Raw genomic sequence first — 15,751 nt, 5'->3', positions numbered from 1 at the left:
AATGAGGAGGATTGTCTGGGACATTCCAAACAAAGACGTCAAAAAATGGTCCTAAATATGCTCAAAAAGCTAAAGGAAAACATGGACAAAGAACTAAAGGGAATCAGGAAAATGATAGACGAACACAAAGAGAATATCAATAGAAAGGTGGAAATTATGAAAAGAAACAAAACAGAGCTGAAGACCACAGTAACAGAAATTAAATATTTCCTTGGGTGGGTTCAACAGCAGATTGGAGCTGGCAGGAGAAACAATCAGAGAACTTGGAGACACGACAATTGATATCATCCAATCTGAGGAGCAGAAAGAAGAAAGAATGAAGAAAAGCAAGAGAGAGTAGGGCAGAAAGAATATTCAAAGACATAAGGATTAAATTTCCCCAAATATAATGAACGGCATGAATATAAACATCTGAGATGTTCAATGAACTCCAAACAGGATAAAACCAAATAGACCCAATCCACACCATGTTATAATCAAACTGCCAAACCAAAGATAAAGAGAAAATTCTGAAAACCACAAGAGTGAAGCAAGGGAACCTCAATAAGATTAAGGGCTGATTTCTCATCAGGAACCAGGGAGCCCAGAAGGCAGTTAGAAGACATATTTAAAGTGCTGAAAGCAAAAGATTGCCAGCCAAGAATTCTATCTCCAGCAAAACTATGTTTCAAAAATGAGGAAGAGGTGAAGACATTTCCAGATAAACAAAAGCTGAGGTACTTCCTCACCACTAGACCAGTGCTACAAGAATGCTAAAGAAGTTCCTCGGGTTGAAAAGAAAGGATACTACACAATAGATCAAAGCTGCATGAAAAATAAAGATTTCTAACAAAGATAATGACATGGGTAAATATAAATACCAGTACTAATTTTTTTATAACTCCACTTCTTACTTCCTACAAGATCTAAAAGGCAAATGGATACAATTTAATGATAAATCAATAGTTTGGGGTTCATAATGTATAAATATGTAATTTGTGACAAGAACTGCACAACGATATTGGAACATAGTTTATGTGTACTATTGAAGTTGTTAAGTTAATATCAAAGCAAACAAGATTGTTATAGATTTAGGATGTTAAATTTAGCCCCATGGTAACCACCAAGAAAATATCAGAAAATATGCAAATACATAGAAACAGAAAATACAGGTTAATAAGGAGGGGGCAGGGACAATGTGGAGTTAAAACAAAATGAGTGTAGGATTTCTTTGGGGGGTGTGCTGGTTTGAATGTATTATGTCCCCAGAAAAAGGAATATTCCTTGATGCGATCTTGTGGAGCAGACATATTAGTGGGGATTAAGTTGGAACGTTTGGATTAGGTTGTTTGCATGGAAATGCACCCCATCCAACTGTAGGTGATAACTCTGATGAGATAATTTCCGTGAGGTATGGCCCCACCCATTCAGGGTGGGCCTTGATCAGTGGAGCCATATAAATGGGCTGGTAAACAGAAGGAACTGAGTGCAGCTGAGAGTGACATTTTGGAGAGGAGTCACAGCCAAGAGGGACACTTTGAAGAATGCACAGGAGCTGAGAGAGGAGCTGCAGATGAGAAACAGTTTGAAGACGGTCATTGAAAGCAGATTTTTGCTCCTGAGAAGCTAAGAGAGGACAAAAGCCCCAAGAGCAAGTAAGAGTGACATTTTTGAGGAACTGCAGCCTAGAGAGGAATGTCCTGGGAGAAAGACATTTTGAAACCAGACCCCCAGAGCAGACGCTGGCCACATGCCTTCAGCTAACAGAGGTTTTCCGGACACCATTGGCCATCCTTCAGTGAAGGTACTCGATTGTTCATAGGTTGCCTTGGACACTTTATGGCCTTAAGACTGTAACTGTGTAACCAAATAAACCCCCTTTTATAAAAGCCAATCCATTTCTGGTGTTTTGCATTCTGGCAGCATTAGCAAACCAGAACAGGGGGGATGGGAAAATTCTAGTAATGAGTGATGGTAAAGGTACTGCAACATGGTAAATGTGATTAATCCCACTGAATAGCATTCTTGGGAAGGTTTGGGATGGAAAGATTTATGTCGTATGTATGTTTCCACAATTAAAAAAAGAGAAAGAAAGATAACTATAGAGATAGTGGCAACTAAATGCAATACATGATACTGGATGGGATCTAAGAATGGAGGATAAAGGCTTGAAAGGGCATTGCTGGGACATAAGAAAAAAATGGAATATAGAATGTAAGTTATCAATGTTAAATTTCTTGAATATGTTAAGTGCACTTAAGGTGATTACATTAGTGAATATCCTTGTTTGTAGGAAATGAACATGGAAGTATTATGTGTACAAGGAGTATGATGTATGCAACCTGCTCGCCAAGTTTAGAAAATGGATGAGATGATTAGACTAGATAGATAGATAGATAGAAAGACAGATAGATAGATAGATATCTCGAGAGGATGGCGGTATGTTGGAGTTCTCTCTATAGGGTTTGTATTATTTTTGCAGCTTGTCATGTAAGCTTGAAAAATTTTTTCAAAATAAAGAGTTAAAATGAAATAGACTAACACATTTATGCACAATTGATTTTTTACAAAGATGCAAAGGTAATTAAGTGGAGGAAGGATAGTCTTTTCAACAAATGGTGTTGAAAGAATTGGGTTCTGTACTTTAAAAAATTAACATGCATCCATATCATGCAATATATGCAAAAATAACTCAAAGTGGATCACATATGTAAATGTAAAAGTTAAAACTATAAAAACTTCTAGAAAACATCATAGGGAAAAAAATTCTGTGACCTTGGATTAGGCAAAAATTTATTAGATGTGCCAAAAGCACAATCCACAAATAAGTGGATAAATTTTAGTCCATTAAAATAAAAAGCTTCTGATCATCAAAATTCTTTATTCAGAGAATGAAAAGATAAGCCACAGACTGGTAGAAAATATTTGCAAGGCACATAGCTGAAAAATACTTTTATACAGGATATATAAAGAACCCTAAAAAGTCAAAATTAATAAAACAACACAATTTTTTTTAAAATGAGCAAGAGATTTGAAAAGACACTTCAACTAAGAAGATATATGAATGGGAAATAAGGACAGGAACAGATGTGCAGCACCATTAGTCATTACAGAACTACAAATTAAAATGAGAGACCACTATACATCTATTAGATTATCTAAAATTAAACAAACCGACCATACCAAGTGTTGTTGAGGATGTAGAGGCACTGGAACTCTCTTACACTGATGGTATGAATGGACAACAACTTTGGAAAACAGTTTGAGAGATTCTTAAAAAATTAAACACAAGCCTTGCCTACGCTATGATCCAGCCATTCCATTCATAGGAACTTACTCAAGAGAAATAAAAGCATATATCCACATGAACACTTGGACACAAATGTTTATAGCCACAAATTGAAACAGCTAAATGTATATCAATAGGTAAACACAGAAGAAAATGGTGAGGTATTCGTACAAAATAATACTTCTTAGCAGTAAGTAGGAATGAATTATTGTACATACTACAACAAAGATGAATCTCAAAGATGCTGAGTGTAAGGAAACAGACTGAAAAGAATACATGCTGTATGATTCCATTTATATAAAATTCTAGAAAATGCAAGTTAATAGAAATGCAAACTAAAGGGAAGAACTACAATGGTTGTTTGGGAATGGTGCCCGGAGATCATGGGGAAAGACAGGAAGGAGCACAAAGAAACTTTTTGGGGTGATGGATATTTTTATTATGTTGATTGTGATTATGTTTCCATGAGTATAAAAGTATCTCAAAGCTTATATACTTGAAGTATGTGTCATTTATTATACATCAATTATACCTCAGAAAAGCTGTTAAAAATAATTTTTAAACTGCAGACAATGGATAAACTTGGGTCCTAGATTATCTGGCTAGAAGTAGATATGGAATGTGAAGTCTCTTATAGAACCCCGTGGCAGGGATGTAGCCTAAACTCTGAAGCATGTGAAGACCAATTACATTAGTTGATTGAGTGGGAAAGATGGATATTCTAGCACTTGAATTGTGAAATACTGTAGGAAGGTAGTTCTCAAGGATAGATTCCTGAAGTTTCTACTGGATTTAGATTAGGTTGGAGAATAATTTTATGGTATTTAAAGCATATGAATGTATAAGTTCCATCTTTAAAGTTGAATTATACCAGTAGAGGTTTTGTTGTTGCTGTTGTTGTTAGGGAGTAATGATACATAAAGTAATGATACATAAAGGAAAATCGAATCAGATTATGACTCTTGAGGACCCCATCAAGGTGTTTTGATACATTCTGTATGATTTCTGTTTATCTTGGAATCAATGGGGATCTATCAAATGTTTTTAAGTAGGAGAGTGACAAAATGACACCATGAGCTTCGGCATCAGACAGTCCTGGCTTGAATTCCAGCTCTGCAACTTTACAGTTGGGTGATTTTGGAGAACTTTCCTAGCATTTCTAAGCCTCAAGTGTCTCTCCATAACATTGTTTTAAGAACACCAACTTTTCAGAGTTGGTACAGTGATTAGAATATATGTACCAGTACAGTACCTGGTACCAATTAAGCGCTCAACCTGTAGTAGCTCTCATGAATATTTTGTCATTGGCATACAGCATGGTTTGCAGTGGAAAAGAGGAGAGAAAAACAAACTGGATACACATAATTAATTCTAAGCAAATATTGCTGACTGCTTACCTACTCTTAACAAGTGGAGTAAACATCTCTCTTTTTCCAGGAGATGAAAGAACTACCATTAGTGATCTACTACTCCCAGCTCCAAAGCCATGGTCTCTGACTTCATGGAAACATTTCTTAACATTTTCTTTGTGGAAATCATTCAGTCCTACTAAGACACTGGGATACCTGTTCAATTCCTCACATGCATTGCAACAGCTTTCTAAGTACTTTTCTTTCAGCACACCAATATAACAGACATCAAACCAAACATGCTGATGAAAAGTGGCAAATAAGTTTTACCCAAGGCTCATCCTTCTGTGCATGTAAGAAAGCAATGATTTTGTGTAAACATGGCTTAACTCCCAAAGCTGCCTCCACCTGTTGCTTCATCTCAGAGTTTCATCAATTTATTAACACAGTGCCCTATCCCGATCCCGCATCAGGCTTTGTGCTTGTCCTTATAATACTTGTGATATTGATTCTGTGATTTCCGAAGTTTACACAGGGTTTCTGGTTCATGAGATATTAGTTGCTTCTCTGCCTTGAATGAAAATGATGTGATTCAGAACATGAACATCTTAAACTGCTTCTCATAAACCTAATTTCTATCAAGCTTCTGATCTATCTGAACTGCTAGATTTCTCTTGAAAAACTGTATTACAATCACCTCAGAAGCTCAAATGCCAGCATTATATTTATTTATTTATTTTTATTTTATTTTGAAATAAATTCAAAGTTATAGGAACAGTTGCAAAAACAATACTAACTCCATACAAAGAATTCCATCATACCCTGACCCCCCTCCCCCGATAGCTCAATCCACCAACCTGAACATGTTGTCACATCGCTATTTCTTTCCCTCCCTCCCTCCCTATCATCCATCATCTATTGCTCTGTCTTCTGAACATATGAGAGCTAGCTGCACACATCCTTGAACACACACTATAATTCACTTATACACTTCCCATGAACAAGAACATTCTTTTATGCAATCCCATTAAGCACAGCTAAGAAGTACAACAGGTTCAACAATGATACAAAGATTACATTCTATATTTCCTTTACCTTATGTCTCAACTGTGTCCCTTTGAGCCACCTGTCCTCTATCCTCTAATTCAATCCTAGTTCATCCTTGGCATTCAATCATCTATTTAGACTGTCTTTTTTTTTTTTTTGGTTGTAGGAACATATATACAGCCTAAATCTTCCCATTCCATCCCCTCCCTAGCCTTCCATTAGTGGGATTAATCACCTTTAGAATGTTGTAATGCTCTTTCCCACCATCCATTACTAGAAATTTCCCTTCACCTCAAACAGCAACCCTACACTCATTTCTTAATTCCCCATTGCCCCTTCCCCCATTTCTCTTAACCCATACTCTACAATTCATCTCTATGGTTACATTCTCTGATAGTTTCTTTTTGTTTGCTGTGGGGGTTAAAATTAACCTCTTAAATCCATATCAATCTTGTTTTTTGATACCACCTCCACTTCAATAGTGCACATAAACTATGTTCCTATACTCCACCATTCCCCTACCTTTATTTAGTTGTCTAAAATTACATATTTTACATTGAGTTCAAAACCACTGATTTGTCATTAGGGTTAGTGTAATTTATATCATGTAGGAAGTAAATAGTGGAGTTACAGTTCAAAAATTATTGACTTCTATTTGTATTCCACTGTGGCCAGAGAACGTGCCCTGAGTATATTCAATTTTTTTTTTTTTTTTTTTTTTAATTTCTTGAGTCTTGTTTTATGTCCCAGCTTATGGTCCCTTCTGGAGAAAGATCTGCGATCGCCAGAGAAAAATGAGTGTCCTGGTGATTTGGGATGTAAGGTACTATATATTTCTGTTAAAATTCTCTATATCTCTTTCTTCTTTCTGTTGTTTCTCTGTTTGTAGGGTTCCCTTTAGAATCTGAAGTAGGGCAGGTCTTTTATTGGCAAAGTCTCTCAGCATTTGTTTGTCTGTGAAAAATTTAAGCTCTCCCTCAAATTTGAAGGAGAGTTTTTTGCTGGATAAGGTATTCTTGGTTGGAAATTTTTCTCTCTCAGTATTTTAAATATGTCATGCCACTGCCTTCTCATCTCCATGGTGGCCACTGAGTAGACACAACTTAGTCTTATGCTGTTTCCTTCGTATGTGGTGAATTGCTTTTCTCTTGCTGCTTTCAGAACTTGCTCCTTCTCTTCAGTATTTGAGAGTCTGATCAGAATATGTCTCGGAGTGGGTTTATTTGGATTTATTCTATTTGGTGTTTGCTGGGCATTTATGCTTTGTTTATTTATATTGTGTAGAAGGTTGGGGAAGTTTTCCCCAACAATTTCTTTGAATACTCTTTCTAGACCTTTACCCTTCTCTTCCCTTTCTGGGACACCAATGAGTCTTAAGTTTGGACGTTTTATTTTATCTATCATTTCCCTGAGATACATTTCAATTTTTTTGATTTTTTTCTCCATTCTTTCTTTTGTCCTTTCATTTTCTGTTCTGTGGACTTCTAGGACACTGAGATGTTGTTCAGCATCCTCTAGTCTTGTATTGTGATTATCCAGAGTCTTTTTAATTTGGCCAACAGTTTCTTTTATTTCCATAACATCATCTACTTTTTTATTTAGCCTTGCAATGTCTTCTTTATGCTCTTCTAGGGTCTTCTTTATGTAGCTTATATCCTGGGCCATGGTCTTCTTGATGTCCTTTAAATCCTTTGCCATGCTTTTGTTCCTCAATTGTGTATCTTTAATTAATTCTGCGAGGAACTTTGTTTCTCCAGATAACTTGATTTATGTGTTTGGAGTTGGATTCTCCATATCGTCTGGTTTTATCATATGCATTGAGATTTTCTGTTGTTTTTGGCCCCTTGGCATTTGCTCTGCTCAACAGGGTTCTTTTAATTTGTAAAAAAAAAAAAAAAAAAAAAAACTATCGAATTTTTCAGAAACACTGTTTGGTGACATACACTTTCTCTAACTAACCAGCAGATGGCTTCTGTGAGTCACCTATACCTCTCAAGTCAGTTCTCCACCTCTTGTGGGGTCCAGCCAGAGAACTCAGCCTGGGTGTGTTGCTGGAGCTGTCTGCCCTGAATGCGGGGCACTTGTACAGGTGGTCAGGGAGGAAGGACAGCCTCAATATTCAAATCCCCCCAGTTCCCAGAGATTCAAGGCCGCCGCAAGAGACCAAGCCTTCATTTCATTTCAGCCCCAGCCCCTGCCCCTCTCTCTTGATGTCCCACAAACTTGACCTAGTGTCTCTGGGATCTCCGAGCAGGTCCCCCTGCCCAGCCGCACTCCTCCAGGACCACTGCTGAGAGAATGCTGCACTACTTCATCAGCACGCCCCGTCCCTCAAGGGAAGCCCTGGGCCTCTGGGCCCAGCCGGCTCGCTTTCGGCCTTTTGCAAAAATGGCCAAACGGAACGTCTCCACACCCTCCTCCTCGCACAGTTCCTCCTTCCCAGCTCTGGGACAACCGGCGGGGCTCTGGGCTGTGGGCATGGCCCCAGGCAGGAGTTTGTCCAGCCCTCCAGGGAGCGAGCTACTAGCCGCGGGGATTCTTTCGGCTTCTGGCTCTCCGCTCCGTTCCCCCGGCCCCAGGGATATCTGCAGTGGGCTATCTTCCAGGCCAGTCACCGAGAGGCCGGCCCAGCCCCCTCTTGCTGTGTTTTACTGCGTTTCCCACGATCGCACCTGCAGCCGCTCCTGGGTTTTCCCCTTTATTCTTTTTTTTTTTTTTTTTTCCCAGACTCCAAACCCTGGCTTCCCCAGATCGCCATGCGGCTGCGGGACTTCCAGCCGGCTTACTCACTCGTTTCAGAGTGCAGACTCTCAGTTTCACCAAGTACACAGCCCCTGGGAACTAGCAGATCTCATTCAGCTGGCACATCGCTGTAACCGGTATTCTGGGTCACTCTCTGGTCCTTCTCTAGTGTTTTCCACGGAAGTGTTCCTTAGCCCTATCTCACCTAGCCGCCATCTTGGTTTCTTGCCAGCATTATATTTAAAAGCAAAAATCTACTACCATATTCTTCATCACTTGATAATTCTAAGATGCGGTGTCTTTCCTTGAAATATGAAGTAGATATCTAAGACAGTTGTTCAAGCTTTAAAGTATTAAATGTTTTTACATTTTTTTGTCTATGTATTTCTAATTATTTGAATTAAACAATTTTGGGGCTCACCAATTTGGTTTTTGTGCTCAGGACTGTGAATAATAGAGAAATCAATGTCACAGTCATCCCCATAGTCAGGACTCTTTCAATTGTGTGTGATGAAACCCATCTCAAAATAGCTTAAGAAAAATAGAGAATTCATTAGCTTAAATAAATGAAAAGTTTATAGGTTTCTAGCTTCAGGCACAGCAGGAACCAGGTGCTCATATATGGCTCTCTCTCTCCCTCTCAATGAATAGCTACAGCCTACAAAGACCCATGTCATGCTGGCTTAACAACTCCCAAAGAAAGAAAGCAACTTTCCCAATAATTCTGGCAATTACCAGGGACAAACATTCTTCAACTAAGCACTACAGCCAGGGGACCGAGGTGCTCAAATCTGTCAGGGTTGGGACATGTGTCCTCTTCTGCATTTGGTAGATGGGCTCACCCATGCTCATATCATATGGAATGAATTTTCCTCAAGAATAGATGGGATTTGTCAATGATATAATGGATGCTGGGCAGACAAAACCACAAACTTTTTATACAGACTTTCAAGAAGACGTCAATGTTTTCAAAGACATATATGCAAGATACCATAAAATAAAGTGTGAAATATACTAAGGTGCTAAGCTATAAAAGACAAGCTGTCTTTTTGCCCATGGATAACCAGATCACTCTGTTGGAGAGAGTTATTGAGAAAAAACATAGTCATTGTATGCTTCCTTGCTATTCATCCAAATTAAGCTTCCTAAAGTAACTATTAAGAATCTACAGTGGCTCTTCGATACCAGCATAATAAAGAACAGACGTCTTGGTCTGAAGATTATCAGACAGAAATCTATTCAAGTTCAATAAGTAATATATATAGATCATGATCTTGAACAAATTATCTAGCCACTTGAATCCTTAGTTTACTCATCTGTAAAATGAAAATATGTTACTTATTTCACTGGAATTAGGAGAATTAAATAAGCCTATCAAGTATTGGCACACGATAGATGCTAAACAAATGGAGAGGATTGTAAATATTTCTACTCATGTATTTCTTCCACCAAAAAACAGCCTTCTTCCTATTATTCTCTTGTCATATCCTCCCAATACTCTCCTCCCTCAGTTTAGGCTCAATAAAAGAAAAGATTCTATCTGTATTATTCACTGATGGATCCCCAGAACCTAGAACTCTGTCTGTAACCCAATGTGATCATTACACATTTGTTGAATGAATGAATGGCTTGCCCCGTCTCCCAGTCTAAATTGTTGGCTCATTGAAGAGATGAGCCACATTCAATTTATTTTTATATAACCCAAAATTCCTAGTTCAGAGACTGCAACAAATAAAAGGTGCTTAATGAATGGATAAATGGATTAAAAACCTGAATAGTTGCCTCAGTACTCCATTTCACTTCTTAAACACTAATATAATCATAAATGAACATTTTTAATGCAACCATAATCATCATTCCTAGGATTTTAAGCTCCATGTTCAGAGGAAAAATGGTACAAATAATATGCCTTCATTTTCAATCAAAAACACATGCAAACTAAAGTTAAAAGCTTAAGGAGTGGCATTTATATTGTTCAATGGCATTAAAAATGTAGACTCCTCAATGATTTGGAGTGCATTTTTCTTAAACCTGTCTGCTTTTCAATCTCAGAATGATGAATGGTAAATAGCATGTATTTAATAATATGCTCTGAAGTCAGAACACATTATTGAATGATTAGTAAAATGTGTCTTTAACACATATGCAGGGCTGATATCATCAGCTTTTTAATGAACCCCTAGATTGCAGCAGAAAGTTTTTAAAATTCCAAATTAGTGAGATTGTTATGAAAGTTATTAGCACACTTGTTCATCTAAGAACTTTACACCATTTCCTGGGACTTTCAACTGCTTTAATGAGGCAACAGTTATGAGGGGCTTAAAGCCTAAACTTTATTGGCAATATAATAGAACAAAGATCCATTTAGCCACCACTTAAGTCATTCCACAAGCACTTGCTTATTGGATAAGCATGATGAAATAAGGAAGAGATGACTTGTTTCCACCAAAACCTAATGGGACTGTGTACTTGAACATGATTTGAACCCATGTTAGTGAATTTCCTAATGGAAAAATATGACCTCCTGCCTTTAAAAATTAAATGACCTTTTAGAGACTTCCTAAAAAGAAGGTTCACCCAATTTTGTTAACATCAAATGACCCATACAAAACAACATCTTGATGTATTAATATATGAATCAAAAACATCTGTATCATGTTTGGCTTAAAATACACATTGACTTGAAAATAAAGTGGAAAGATTTTGTAAAAATGTGTGCTTTATTTCAAAGAATCTAAACTATTAAACACATTTTTTGATACCCTTCTGAAATCTAATTCAGTTGTTTGAAATGAAACTCAGAGAATTCTGATTTTCTTCCTGAAATTGCACTACATAGAGGCTTCCAGCAGAAGTTTTGACCTGAGATCAGTTGATTTTAGAAGTTCCTGAAACCCCTGAAATTGTGCTCAAAGTTCTGTGTGCATTTTCAGACATGCCTTTATCTAGAGCAGGGTTTCTCAACCTTGGCGTTATTGGCATTTGGAGCTAGATAATTCTTTTTTGCAGGGTGTGTGTGTGTACATGTGTGTGTGTGTGTGTGTATGTGTGTGTGAAATGACTGTCCTGGGCACTGTAGCATGTTTAGCAGCATTCTTGGCCTCTACCCACTTGCCCCAATCATGAAAATTAAAAATGTTTTCAAACATTGCAAAATGTTCCCTGGTTAACTACTGTCTAGATCTGCAGCTTCCAAATGCTGATCCACAAATGTGAAGGCTCACAATCATCTAGGATCTTGCGAAAGTACAGATTCCAGGCTGCAACCCAGAGGGAGTGACCAAATGAACCACAATATGAAAATCTTAAACTGCTAAGTGGGGGAGGGGGTAGTGATCTCCGCATGGTCATTTGGGGACACAGACTGATAGAAATTCTGCAATCTTCAATACAGGGCTTCCAAGTTCAGCAAAGTTGTCTCCAGCCATTCTGTGTAAGAGGAAAGAGCATGCGAGAAGTGTACGTGGGCCAGGCTTGGAAGTAATGCATGTCTCATTGACTGGAAATCTGTCACATGACACACCTGACTTCAAGGCAGACTGGGAATGTTGCCTAGCTGTGTCCTTAGAAAGAAGAGAAGAACATGGATTTTGGTGAGCAGCTAGAAATCTCTGTGAAAGGATTTGAGATGGCTCGCATTCTTTTCAAAGGGCTGTGAACCAGGTTTGAGACACCAGAAATGGGCTATGAAGAAACTGCACTATTGCCACTAGATGTTGGAGTCTGCACTGCTGAAAGGAATTTGACTTCACTGTGGGAGGGAAGTGATCATGTACCTACTGTCATCTTCAAAAGTCAGATTCTTCTCTTTCTACCCTCACCAGTAATACAGATTCTGCACAGTCCTCCAGAAACTGAAGTAACAAGTCTAGCAGGGCTGAATCTGATTAGGGACATTCAGGTCACATTGCTTCCACCCAGATGTGAGGAAAGCAAACCTTCTGGTTCATCCTTAGAGAGGCAGGGCCCAGAAGACTAGACATTGGTCTAAACATAGTAAGGGTTTAAAGAGGTGCTAAACAGCTAGAAAGCATGGCAACATTCACACACTGAAAGAAAAAAAGAAATCTTAGAAAAGGCAGCAAGTGGCAAGTGACACATAAGAAATATCAAAATATATCAGTAATTATGATAAATGTAAAAGATGGTAATTATCAAATTGTATTAAACAAAACAAAATGTAACTACTTATGCTTACAAAAGACACTCCTGAAACATAATGACATTAAAAGATTATATATAAAAGTTTGACTTTAACAGCTTTTTTGAGGTATTATTGACATATAATAAACTGCATTTAAAGTATTAAAAAAGTAAAAGTTTAAAAAAAAAAAATACCATCCAAAGGAAAGATGATGTAACAAAAGTGACTCTAAAGACAATTAGCATTACCAAAGTGAAAGAGATTTGCTGCTTAATGACAAATGATTCAATTCACTGGCAATACAAAACAAATCTAAACAAATGTATCTAATAAAATAACTTTAAAATATGCAAAGTAAAATTTGGCAGAAGAGGAATTCGACAAATCCTCTCTCATAGTAAAATTTTATCATAACTTTCTCAATAATTGGATCAAACAAACCCCAAATTAGTAAGTATTTAAAGATTTGGCAATTCTACTAACAAACTTGTTGTAATATACATATACATTTCAAACTTTTTCCATACACTTCACTCTCTAAGAAAATAGTTCACAAGAATTTCTCTACTTAAACCTCCAGTATCTCCTTATCTTCTCTCTGAGCTGACAATTTCCTTGTTACTTCACTGAGAGCCCGCAAGTAATAAAAATGTTCTCAGACTCCCTTTACCACATCGACCCACTTAGAAGCATCTGCATTTATATACTCTGCCTTTCCATGTTTACTATAGGTGAACTATTTTTTCTCCAATGTAAAGCCATTCCCTGCCCTCATGCAGAAGATTAGTCCCTTCTAGCCTTCTTTCTCCAATAGTCCTTTTTTTTCCTCCTATTTCATTCTGCTGGATCATTGCTATTAGCATTCCATTAGCATGACCCATCCCCCAGGTAAACACTGACCCTTCCTCTGGGATCTCCCTTGCAGTAAAACTAGGATCTGTCTCCCAGTACCTCTGATACTCTCTGTGATGATTAGGTTCATGTGTCAACTTGTCCAGGTGATGGTGCCCAGGTGCCTGGTCGAGCAAGCACTGGCCTAACCCTTACTGCAAGGACATTTGTGGCTGGTTAATAAACCAGAAGGCTGATTTATTAAATCATCAGTCAACTGGCTGCAGCTGTGGCTCATTACATCAACAAACAGCATGTTTTCCATAATGAGAGAATTAAATCAGCTGGATTTAATCCCATCAGTTGAGGACTTTTAAGCGAGATGGACAGAGGACCTTTACTTTTTCTACTAACCAGTGAAGTGTTTCCTGAGGAGTTCGTCAAACACCTTCATTGGAGTTGCCAGTTTGCTGCCTGCCCTACACAGTTTAGACCCGTGCATCCCCACAGTTGTGTGAGACACCTTTTTAAAGTCTCATATTTATAGATATCTCTTGTTGGTTCTGTTTCCCTAAAGAACTCTAACTAATACACTCTCAAGTCTAGTTTAGTCAGACTTTCATCCCCATCACTCTACTGAAACTGTTATTGTCAGGGTCTCTTACAGATTTCCAGTGGTCATTTCTGAGTTCCTGTTTTACTGGACTATTATCAGCATTGAGCCGGTTCAGCACATCCTCCTCCTTTATATACTTTCTTCACTTGGGTTCCAGGACTCCACATTCCCTTGGCTTTCCTCCACCTCAAGGGTTGTTCCTTCTGAGTCTTTTTTCCCTGGTTTCTCATCTCCTCTCAGATCTCTTAACTTGGGAAAGTCTCATGGCTCAGCCCCTCATCCTCTTCTCATCCAGTACTCATTCCCTTGACTTTATCTATTTTCAGGGCTTAAATGCTATCTATATCCTAATGACCACCAAATGTGTATATCCAGCCCAGGCCTTGCTTCCTGAAATCGAAGTCCAATTACCTACTCAACATCTCCACTTGGAGAGCTCATAGACATCACAAACTCAACATGTCTAAATCTTAACTTCTGATCTTACCTCCCACCCCCCAAAACCTAGCTCACTCATACACTTACCATCTACATGATGATTTCATCCCTCCATAAGCCCAGGTTAAAAAAATATATAAAAAGAACTTGGAATCATCTTGCCCCTTCTATCTCATATCACCTCAATTTCTTCAGGAAGTATTTTGGCTCTATCTTTAAAATACATCCAGAATTCAACCACTTCTCTCTACCTACACTGCTACTACCGTGGTCCAAGTTACCATCATCTCTTCCCTGGATTGTTGAACTATTCTTGTAACTGGGCTTGCTGCTTCCATCCTTTTCCTTTTTAATCTATTCTCAACAGAGTAGTCTCAGTGACCCTTTGAAGACGTTATTCAGATCATACCACTTCCCTTCTCCCCCTTTCACTCAAAGTAAAATCCAAAAGCCTTATAATGATCTGCACCTCCTAATTATCTGATCTCATCTATTACTACCGTTTTTTGTTTACACCCCTCCAGTCACGCTACCTCTTTGTTGTCCTTTGAACATACCACACAAACTCCCACTTAACCACACATGCATCCATATACTCTGACTTCCCTCTAAGAGTCCTTGCACAAGCCATTTCCTTTACCTAAAATGTTCTTCCCCTAGATCCTGCATGACTAATTCCTTACCTTTTTCAAGTTTTTGCTCTAATTTCACCTTGCCAGTGAGACCTTCCATGACCTCCAAGTACACAATTGCAAGAATTACCCTCACCCCACTATATCCCTTCTACCCTACAATACTTTTTCCACTGTAGCCTTTCTCACCTTCTTACACACTCCTAATTTACTTATTTACTATAATTCATTGTTTATTATCTATCTTCCCCCAGTAGAATGTAACTCCAGAAGAGCAAAGACTTCTCTTTGTTCACTGAAGCATCCCAGATACCTCAAAAAAGTTCTTGGCAGATTGTACACACTTATTGGATATTTGCTAAATGAATAAATGAAAAAATGAATGAATGCATGCATAGAACTCGGTATCCAATAGATAGAGAATACACATTCTTCTCAAAGCACAAATGAAATAATTACAAAATTTGATCATGTACTATTCTACTATAAACAATTCTAAACAAATGTAAAAAAAATCATCATTATACAGACTAGTGTAGAAACACACTTGCAATTACAAAACAGGAAGTACAGGGTCTGTCTGACACCAAGAAAAGCAATGTCTTAACCCAGAATTTTATGGCCATGACTATATTAATGAATGAAGCAATTACCTAGGAAATTTTAAAGATGTGTACTATCAGG

This window comes from Choloepus didactylus, chromosome 8, assembly GCF_015220235.1.
Source record: "Choloepus didactylus isolate mChoDid1 chromosome 8, mChoDid1.pri, whole genome shotgun sequence".
NCBI lineage: Eukaryota > Metazoa > Chordata > Mammalia > Pilosa > Megalonychidae > Choloepus > Choloepus didactylus.
The sequence above is the reverse complement of the archived record's forward strand: the minus strand, read 5'-3'. Positions refer to the sequence as shown.